An 11597-nucleotide genomic window follows, 5' to 3' on the forward strand; every position below is an offset into this window, starting at 1 on the left:
GAACAGCAGGACAGAAACCTGGCAGTAGGGTCACTGGCTAGAAGGTGGGAACAAATGTGTTCTCCAACGTGCTCTGGTAGCCACTAGTTTAAATGAACTGAGCAGTTGTTCCAGCATACACTCTCCTCTACGTGAAAATCTCAACCGTTACCAGCCGCTCAGTGCAGCCCGAAGCAATGGACGGACTGCAGAGACTCCCGACGGCTCATCGAGGTGCCTTAAACCACGTGCAGGATGAGTGGTGCCTCCCCACCCCCTCCCTCCCCTCCCCTCGAGGGAGATGGCTGGTCCTGAGCTGAGCTTACCTCATAGCAAGCTGTCTCTCAGCCCTCTGACTAAAGCAAGATAAAAGCAGGAAAGCTACCTGGGACTTCACAGAACCATCCCAAAAGGGAACTGAAGCACCTTTCTTCCCTCCTCTCTGCTGCCTGGAATGTGGACCTGATGGTTGATCCTCAGGCAGACATTTTGGGCCATCAAGTTGATGGGCTGAAAATAACAGGCATCTGGTTCTCTGACCCTGGGGCCTTCGTGCAAACCAGCCCTGCGGCACCGGTACCGATTGTTTGACTTCTTTATGTAAGAGGGAAATACAAGTTTAGCATGTGTAAGCCACTGCTGTTATCTGGGGAACTAGGTGTTGTACATTGCCATGGTAAGTCCTAATAATGAAGTTAAAGATTCACCAAAAACTATTTACCAAATAGTTAATAAATGATAAAGAGATTCCTGATTTTTGTTTTAATGCTATGAAATGTAAATCAAGTTTCAGCATATGCCTAGTAAAACCAGACACTGTGGAGAAAAAGCAACACAGAGATTATAGAACAGAGACCCAAACCATCATCTTCTCCAAGGCACAGGAAGTACAGCCGTGACTCTACGTGCCAAGGTTGGAGTCACGTGGGTTCCCTGATTTCCTTGTCTTGGGTTGTGTTTTCTTTCCAGCCTTGGGAAAAATGGATAAGGCTGCTGGTCAAATCATTTCAGGAGCAGCTTCCATCATGTAGAACCCCTGTCTCTTCCTTTCCTCTGCCTCCTGGAATGTTCTGACACAATTAATCAGTCCAGCCTTCTAAATTGAGCAAATGGAGCTCAATCAATCTGCTTTTAGACAGAGTTAGGAAATAGACATTAAAAAGCATAACTAGGAAATCTTATCTTCCAGAGGTCATTGCACAGATGAAATAGGAGAATATCTGTGAATCACTCTGTAAACACTAAGTACAATACAAACAATATTAGTACTGATTCTATGTCACATTCATTCAAAAAACGGAAAACAGAATACCTTTTCTACCAGAAGGAGAAGGTGCTTTGCAATTTTCTGTCACTTTAATTCTTCAAAAGTTTCTATAAAATTGATGTCTTTAAATAAATCAGTGCACATTAGGGACTAAATTTAATTCCTTCATCTTCCCCTGTTTAATAGATATCAAGAATGATACCATTTCTAGACTATTTTATCTAGGAAAGCCTTCAGTATATATGAGGCACAGAGCATGACAAATTGTCAGTATCACTCAGGATAGGAAACCCATGTTTGCCTACCCGAACTTGAAGACATGAAGAAGATGCCTGACATGTCCCACTGACCTTTCAAGCTATTATTTTTCAAACACTTGTTTCTTCTTGGTCCAGAACAGACACGCATTTGTTGATATGAGACTCTTTAAGTGAAAATGTCAACCCATCATTACCACTTTAGAGACTGAAATCCTTACCCTCCTCATCCATGTGGACATAGCATCCTTACTGAATTCCTAACATGAAAAATGACCATCGATGACATCTCAGGATGCTCCAATGCAGAGGTTCTCTGCTGCAGTGAGGAGGAAAGAGCCGTGTGCTTTAAGACTGTACTTACTGTCTGTAGCTCACTTGGCAAGACACTGCAACTTGTCTAAGCTAAAGCTTAAAAGTGAAGAATAGAGACAACATCCATGGCAAAGGTCATTCGGAGGCTAATTCCTTTGCCCCACTTCATCCCTTCTCAAGAGCCATGGGCAATACCTTGAGAAATGCAGCAACATGGTACCCAACTAATCAAAAAGCTGCGCTTCCTAATAATTGACAGTAAAGCAAGTGTCATCTGGCTCAACAGATCTCCCTGTGTCTCTACAGTGTACGTCTACTTTTTCTTTATTTTCTTGGTTGGGGGACACTCCTTTTTTGAAAATCCCCCTCCCTGCTGTAGAAGTTCTTTGTTTCCCAATCAGAATGCAGGCTTGAAAGGGGGACAACAGAGCTGACAAAACATAGATCAGTATTTATTCCTTGATATATTTTTGGCATGTGGACTAAAAATCATTGGGTCAGTTGGACATCATTATCATATCTAATTTACACAATTGTCAACTGTCATTTTACTACCAGCTCCTGAAACAGTCACGTGGTCACTAGGTTTTTTTTTCTTCCCTTGACCCATGGATTCGATGATTTCTCCCCAGACACAATAGCTTTTTGAAAAGAAGTCTGTTTCACCTTTTGCTTTTAAACTAAACTTGCGTGCTTGACCCTGACTTCACTCTAACCTTCACAAAAACTATCCAAGAACAACCACATTTGACATCATCTCTAGATGTATTTAATACAATGCTGAGCTGATTCTTCCAGATCGTTAAAATATATATGCACATTATCCTGTGGTCCTCTTCATTTTGTGGTGTTTTCAGTAATCGTTACCCCTTTGGATACTTTATTAAGCACTTAGTATTTCTTTATCCAATTCAGTTACATTAGTATATAAGGTTTCAAAAGAACTGGTTTCTCAAAATGATGCTATTTAACATCTATGTTCTTTTTTAAATCAAGTAATTCAATAAGGTTGTCAAGGACAGCAGTGAAGTTTGTGTGTGGTGATTGCTGCTTCAGAGTCTCCGGTCCTGCCCCATGATCTTGCAGGTGTTTACGCATCCTTGTCAATGTCATCACATCAGTCTATTAGGAGCTGAAATTAAACTACCTGGATGCTAATTTTTCTTTTTAAAAAAATAAACTCAATTTCCCCTACTAATTCTTTATTAGTTCTCATACTGTGTCTCACCACTTTTCCTAATATATATATTTGGTGGGGAGGGGGGACACAGCCCTGAAAGCCTGCAGAGAGCACCAATTCTATAAGAGTAACCAGAGGTGGCCGTGGATATTGTGTGACTTCAGCCACTGAGCATGAGCACCTGCTGTCCCTCCAACTGTTCTGCCTCCATTGCTTACAGTGCTGAAGGTCACTGCCTCTTGTAAAATTCTACAACACTATAGTTCATATATTTTTAAAATGTATAAAATTGTGAAAGTTGTCTGTTGTTTGTGTAAAATGGGGGGTAATTCCCTTTGCTCATTTCAGGCTAAACTAACTCCAGAAGGACATACACACACACACACACGCAGTTCTGAGTGCCCCCAAGGAAAATTTTGAAAGGCTTCAGGACAGTGGTGGCACTCAAGCCTTTGGAATTTTGAGCTCTATGAAAGCATCACTTATTCAGAAATTAAGCATTATAATTCTAGATCAAGAGAATCAGAATCCCCCACAAGATACTTACTGGAATTTTTTTAAAGAAACTATCTTCCCTAAAATCCAATGATAATTCAAATATCCATGGAAAGAAAATAAATCAGTAATATCAAGCAATAATTTCTACACTATTGCTGATTAGCCATCAGCCCCAATCAAAGGACATAGAAATAAGACACCTGGAGATAAGGAGATGGAAGAGAGGTATTAAAAAGCAAGAATATAAAAGAAGTAGTGGCCTTATGAAAACCTGCTCATTTTCTTTGAAATAATTACTTGGTTAAAGGAACTCACTCATGAGGATCTGGAAATGCATCAAGAGGAAATCTAGCAGGGAAAAGAAGCAGGAGCAGGCCTCAGTTTTCTCCAAGGCTGATCCTAAATGAAAAAAAATTCCTTGACTTCCAGAATAGACAACCTGCATGGTTCCCTTAGCAGAAGAGTGAGGAGGAGAGAAAACCGAATGTGTGTCCAAACCATCCTTCACCAACACTGTTGGAACACAGAATTTTGGTGTTAGGGGCACCGCCTGACCTATAAATATAACAGAAGGAACAAGCTCTAAAAGGTTTTTGAGTGAAATATCCTTTTAGCTTTAAACCTACTCTAGGAAACATGCTGAGAAATCATGGTAAGTGCTTGAGATGTAGCCTTGCTGTTTACGTTACATAAAGGAATGCTTCTCCACATGTACCATTTTGGGAATGGAATCTGTGCAGAAGCTTCCTTCACCTAGGTTTTTGGAAACCCAGAGTTTCTGGCCACGGGGAATTAAGCTAGTTACATATCTAAAGGGAGGCAAAAACTCCAGGGCGCTTTTCCATTGCAAACCGCTTTTACTTGAGACCAGCTTTAAGAATCATGCTGAGAAATCAGAGTAAGTGTTTCTACATGTCACTCTACCTTTCATGCTGGATGAAAGAACGTCTCTCCACATGCTCACTTCTGACATCTCAATCTGTGTGGAAGCCATTGTAAAACTAGATTTTGGGGAACACAGAGCTTCTGTCTTAGGGCATCTACACTACTTACATATGTAAGGGGAGGCACAAGCTCCAACATGGTTATCCACAGCAAACGGCTTTTACTTTGAAAATGGTGTTAGGGAACATTCTGAGAAATCAGAGAATGTGTGTCTAGAAGTCCCTCTGTCTTTTATGCTGGATGAAAGAATGTCTCTCTACATGCTCAATTTTCAGATCTGTATGCATGTGGAGGCCATTCTTCCCCTAGCTTGTTGGGAAACCAGAGTTTCTGGCCAAGGCAAACTATGCTGCTTTCATATGTATGGGGACATACTAGCACCAACTCAGTTTTCCACTGCAAACCACTTTTCTTTGAAACCAGCTTTGAGAAGCATACTGAGAAATCTGAGTAAATGTTTCTGTATGTCACTTAACCTTCAATGCTGGATGAAAGAACGCCTCTCTACATGCTCACTTCTGACATCTGAATTTGTGTTGGAGACGTCCTTCACCTACCTTTTTGGAAACCCAGAGTTTCTGGTCTAGGGGAAGTATGCTACTAAAATATCTAAGGGGAGGCAACCGCTCCAATGAGTTTTTCTGCAACAAAATTCTTTTACTTTGAAACTGGAGTTAGGAAACATTCTGAGAAACCAGAGAATGTGTTTCTAAATGTCACTCGGCATTTTATGCTGGATAAAAGAATGCCTCTCCAAATACTCTATCTTCAGGTCTGTATGTGAGTGGAAGCCCACCCTCACCTAGGTTGTAGGGAAGACACAGATTCTTTTGAGTGCATAACTAGACTACATACATATATATAGGGAGGTAATAGCTCCAATTTGATTTTACAGTGAAAATCACATGAACTTCATACAGGCACTAAGAAACCATATGAGAAATGAGAGTAAGTCTTTCTACAGCTACTCATACCCTTTATGCAAGATGAATGAACACCACTCCACAGGTCATTTCTGAGAGTTGAATGTGTGTGAAAGCAAACAATAACATATTTTGTCGGGAAAAAACAGTTTCTTTAGAATGCGGAAATACAATACATATATATATATATATATAAGGAGAGGTACTAGCTACAATTAGGTTAAACAGTGAAAACAGCATGAACTTCAAAATGGCACTAGGAAACATACTGAGAAATCAGAGTGTTTCTACTGTTCCCCACTTCCTTTATGCTAGATGAACAAACGCCTCTACACATGCTCAATTCTGAGAGTTGAATGTGTGAGAAAGAAGTCAACAACCTGGCTTGTTGGGAACACAAAGATTCTCTTGATTGGGGAACAACACTACATAAGTGGAGGTACGAGCTCCAACTCGGTTTTACAGTGAAAACAGCATGAAATTCAAACTGGCACTAGGAAACATACTGAGAAATCAGAGAAAGTGTTTCTATTGATCACCATTCTCTTTATGCTAAATGAACGAAAATATCTCCACAAACTAAATTCTGAGAGTTGAATGTGTGTGAAAGCCATAAAACACATAGCTGGTTTGGAAAACAAAATTTCATTTGAGTGGGGAAATACACTAAATATATATATATATATCATGAGGTACTAGCTCCAACTCGGTTTTAAAGTGAAAACTGCATGAATTGCAAACCAGCACTAGGAAACATAATGAAAAACCAGAGTAAGTGTTTCTACTACAAACCATTTCATTTATGCTAGATGAACGAAAGGCTCTTCACATGCAAAATTCTGAGAGTTAAGTGTGTATGAAAGCCGTCAACCACATAGCTTGTTGGGAAAACACAGTTTCTTTTGTGTCTGAAAATTCCCTACATACATATATATGGGGAGGTATAGCTCCAACTCGGTTTTACAGTGAAAACAGCATGGACTTCAAACCGGCACTAGCAAACATACTGAGAGACCAGAGTAAGTGTTTCTACAGAAAATTATTCCCTTTTTGCTAGAAGAACTAACGTCTCTCCACATGCTCAGTTTTGAGGGTTAAGTATGTATGAAAGCAGTCAATCACCTAGCTTGTTGGAACAAACAGTCACTGTTCAGTGTGAAACTACACTACATACAAATATATATGGGGAGAAACTAGCTCCAGCTCGGTTTTCCAGTGAAAACTGCATGACATTCAAACCGGCACTAGGAAACATAATGAAAAAACCAGAATAAGTGTTTCTACTGCAACCAATTCCCTTTAAGCTACATGAAAGAACATGTCTCTGAATGCTCAAATCTGAGAGATAAGTTTGTATGAAAACCATTAATCACCTAGCTTGCTGGGATTGCACAGGTTCTTTTGAGTGGGAAACAACACTACATACATATACATGGGGAGGTATTAACTCCAACTCGGTTTTACAGTGAAAACTGCATGAACTTCGAACCAGCAGTAGGGAACATATTGAGAAACCAGAGTAACTGTTTCAACTGCAAACCATTCCCTTTATGCTAGATGAAATAAGGTCTCTCCACATGCTCAATTCTGAGAGTTAAGTTTGTGTGAAAGCCATCAATCACCTAGCCTGTTGGGAACACACAGTTTCTTTTGAGTGGGAAACCACAGTATATACATATATATGGGAAGGTACTAGCCCCAACTCGGTTTTCCAGTGAAAACAGCATGAAATTCAAGGCAGCACTAGGAAACATACTGAGAAACCAGAGGAAGTGTTTCTACTGCAACCCATTCCATTTATGGTAAATGAACGAACATCTCACTAAATGCTCAATTCTGAGAGTTCAATGAGTTTCATAATCTTCAATCACCAACTTGTTGGGAACACACAGTTTCTTCCAAGTGGGTAACAACACTACTTATATATATATGGGTGGGTAATAGCTCCAACACGGTTTTACAGAGAAAACTTCATGAACTTCAAACCGGCACTAGGAAAACATACTGAAAAACCAGAATAAGTATTTCTACTAAAACCAATTCCCTTTATGATAGATGAACGATCGTATCTCTACATGCTCAATTCTGAGAGTTAAGTGTGTGTGAAAGACATGAATCTACTAGCTTGTTGGGAACATATTTTCTTTTCAGTGGGTAACTACATTAAATACATATATATGTGGAGGTACTATCTCCAACACGATTTTACAGTGACAACAGCATAAAATTCAAATGGCAAATAAGAAACATATGAGAAACCAGAGTAACTTTTCCTACTGCAGACCATTCCCATTATTAGATGAACAAACGTCTCTCCACATGCTCAAATCTGAGAGTTAAGTGTGTGTGATGCCGTCAATCACTTAGCTTTGGGGGAACACTCGGTTTCTTTTGAGTGGGGAACAACGCTACATACATATATATGAGGAGGTACTACTTCCAAATTGGTTTTACCGTGAAAACTGCATGAATATCAAACCGGCACTAGGAAACATACTGAGAAGCCAGAGTAAGTGTATTTAATTGAAAACATTCCCTTTAAGATAGATGAACGAATGTCTCTCCTCGTGCTCAATTTTGAGATTTAAGGGTGTGTGAAAGCCATCAATAAACAAACTTTTTGGGAAGACACAGTTTCTTTTCAGTGGGAACTACGCTACATACATATATATGGGGAGGGACTAGATCCAACACGGTTTTACCGGGAAAACTGAATGAATTTCAAACCGGCAATAGGAAACATACTGAGAAACTAAAGTAAGTGTTCTACTGCAAACCATTCCATTTATGATAGCTGAACGAACATCTCTACACATGCAAAAATCTGAGAGTTAAGTGTGTTTGAAAGCAGTCAATCACAAAGCTTGTTGGGAACACACAGATTCTTTTGATTCGGAAAATTCAGTACATACATATATATGGGAAGGTACCAGCTCCAACACGATTTTACACTGAAAACTGCATGAAATTTAAACTGACATTAGGAAACATACTGAGAAATCATAGTAAGTATTGCAGTTTAAAACTATAAACAAACTGTGTGTTCCCAACAATCTAAGTGGTTAACGGCTTTCACACAAAATTAACTCTCAGAACTGAGCATATGGAGAGACGTTCGTTCATCTGGCAAAAAGGGAAAGTGTTGCAGTAGAAGCATTTACCCTGGTTTCTCAGAATGTTTCCATGTGCCGATTTGACGTTCATGCATTTTTCACAGTAAAACCGTGTTGGAGCTTGTACCTACCCACATATATTTATGTAGTACAGGTTCCCACTAAAGAATCTATGTTCCCAACAAGCTAGGTGATTGGTGGCATTCACATACACTTACATCTCAGAATTCAGCATGTGGGGAGACGTTCATTCATCTAGCATAAATTGAATGGTTTGCAGTAGAAATACTTACTCCGGTTTCTCAGTAGTTACCTAGTGCCGGTTTGAAGTTCATGCAGTTTTCAGTGTAAAAGATAGGTGGAGCTAGTACCTCCTATATATATGTAGATAGTTTTTTCCCACTGAAAAGAAACTTTGTACTCCCAACAAGCTAGGAGAATGACCGCTTTCATGGACTCTTAACTCTCATAATTGAGCATGTGGAGAGATGCTCGTTATCTAGCTTAAATTGAATGGGTTGCAGAAGAAACACTTACTATGGTTTATCGATATGTTTTCTAGTGTCATTTTGAATTTCATGCAGCTTTCTCTGTAAAAAACTGTTGGACCTAGTACCTCCCCATATATAAGTAGCTAGTGTAGATTCCCACTGAGAAGAACCTGTGTGTTCCCAACAAGCTAGGTGAGTGAATTAACTCTCAGAATTGAGCATGTGGAGAGAAGTTTTTTCATCTACCATACTGTGAATGAGTTGCAGTACAAACAAATACTCCGGTTTCTAAGTTTATTTCAAAGTTCGAGTTTGAAGTTCATGCAATTTTCACTGTAAAACCGAGTTGCAGATAGTACCTCCCCATATATATGAAAGAAGTGTTGTTACACACTGAAAAGAAACTGTGTTCCTAAAAAGGTAAGTGATTAACTGCTTTAACAAACATTTAACGCTCAGAAATGAGCTATTGGAGAGACGTTAGTCTTAAAGCATAAAGGCAGTGGGATGCAGTAAAAATACTAACCCAGGTTTCTTATTATGTTTCCTACTGCCATTTTGAAGTTCATGCAGTTATCACTGTAAAACCGAGTTGGAGCTAATACCTCCCCATATATATGTATGGAGTTGAGTTTGCAACAGAAAAGAAACTTTGTGTTCCCAATAAGCTAGGTGAAGGACGGCTTTCACACACACTTATCTCTCAGAACTGAGCATGTGGAGAGACGTTCGTTCATCTAGCACAAAGGGAACGGGTTGCAGGAGAAACTTTTACTCTGGCTTCTCAGTCTGTTTCCTAGTGCCAGTTTGAAGTTCCTGCTGTTTTCACTGTAAAACCGAGTTGGAGCTAGTACCCCCCATATATATGTATGGAGTGGAGTTTGCAGCTGAAAAGAAACTTTGTGTTCCAAAAATCCTAGGTGATTGCTGGCTTTCACACACACTTAACACTCAGAATTGAGCATCTGGAGGGTCGTTCGTTCATTTGCATAAACGAAATGGGTTGCGTTATAAACATTTACTCTTGTTCCTTACTGTGATTCCTAGAGCCGTTTAGATGATCATACAATTTTCAATGTAAGCCTGAGTTCGAGTAGACACCTCCCCACATATAGGCTTGTATTGTAGACTCCCACTAAACAGAAAATGTGTTTTCCCAACAGACTTGGTGATTGACGGCTTTCACACACAGTTATCTCTCAGAATTGAGCATGTGGAAAGTCGTTCCATTATTTGGCTGAAAGGGAATTTGTTGCAGTACAAACACTTACTCAGGTTTCTCAGTATGTTTCCTGCTGCCGGTTTGAATTTCATGCAGTATTCACTGTAAAACTGCGTTGGAGCAAGTACATCCCCATATATATATATGGAGTTTATTTGGCACCTGTAAAGAAACTTTGTGTTCCCAACAAGCTAGGTGAAGGACAGCTTTCACACACATTAATCACTCAAAATTGAGCATGTGGAGAGACGTACGTTCATCTAGCACAATGGAAACGGCTTGCAGGGGAAACCCTCACTCTTGTTTCACAGACTGTTTCCTACTGCCAGTTTGAAGTTCTGCACTTTTCATTGTAAAACCGAATTGGAGCTAGTAACTCCCAATATACATGTATGTATTGTAGTTAGCAACTGAAAAGAAAATTTGTGTTCCCAACAAGCTAGGTGAACAACGGCTTTCACACACACTTATCTCTCAGAACAGAGCATGTGGAGAGACGTTTTTTCATCTAGCAGAAAGGAACAGATTGCAAGAGATACAATTACTAAGGATTCTAAGTTTGTTAACAAGTGCCGGTTTGAAGTTCATGCAGTTTTCACATAAAACATACTTGGAGCTAGTACTTCCCCATATATATATAAGTCATGAAGATCCCCTCTGAAAAGAAACTTTGTGTTCCCAAAAAGCTAGGTGAACGACGGCTTTCACACACACTTATCTCTCAGAACTGAACATGTGAAGAGATGTCCGTTCATCTAGCACAAATGGAATGGGTAGCAGGAGAAAAAATTACACTGCTTTCTCAGTCTTTTTCCTAGTGCCGGTTAGAAGTTCCTGCAGTTTTCACAGTCAAACATAGTTGGAGCTACTGATGCCCCATATATATGTATGGAGTGTAGTTAGCAACTTAAAAGAAACTTTGTGTTCTCAACAGGCAAGGTGAAGGACGGCTTTCACACACACTTATCTCTCAGAACTGAGCATGTGGAGAGACGTTCATTCATCTAGCACAAACGGAACGGGTAGCAGGAGAAACAATTACTCTGCTTTCTCAGTCTGTTTTCCAGTGCCGGTTTGAAGTTCCTGCAGTTTTCACTATCAAAACGAGTTGGAGCTACTACCACCCAATATATACATTTATGTATTTTAGTATTCAAATGAAAAGAAACTTTGTGTTCCCCACAAGCTGGTGAAGGACGGCTTTCACACACACTAACCTCTCAGAACTGATCAAGTGGAGAGACGTTCGTTCATAAAGCACAAAGGGAACGGTTTACAGGAGAAACACTTACTCTGAATTCTCAGTCTGTTTTCCAGTGCCGGTTTGAAGTTCCTGCAGTTTTCACTATCAAAACGAGTAGGAGCTAGTACTTCCCCATATATATGTATGTAGTGTTGTTTGCAACT

This window comes from Camelus ferus, chromosome 9 (genome assembly GCF_009834535.1).
Source record: "Camelus ferus isolate YT-003-E chromosome 9, BCGSAC_Cfer_1.0, whole genome shotgun sequence".
Taxonomy (NCBI): Eukaryota; Metazoa; Chordata; class Mammalia; order Artiodactyla; family Camelidae; genus Camelus; species Camelus ferus.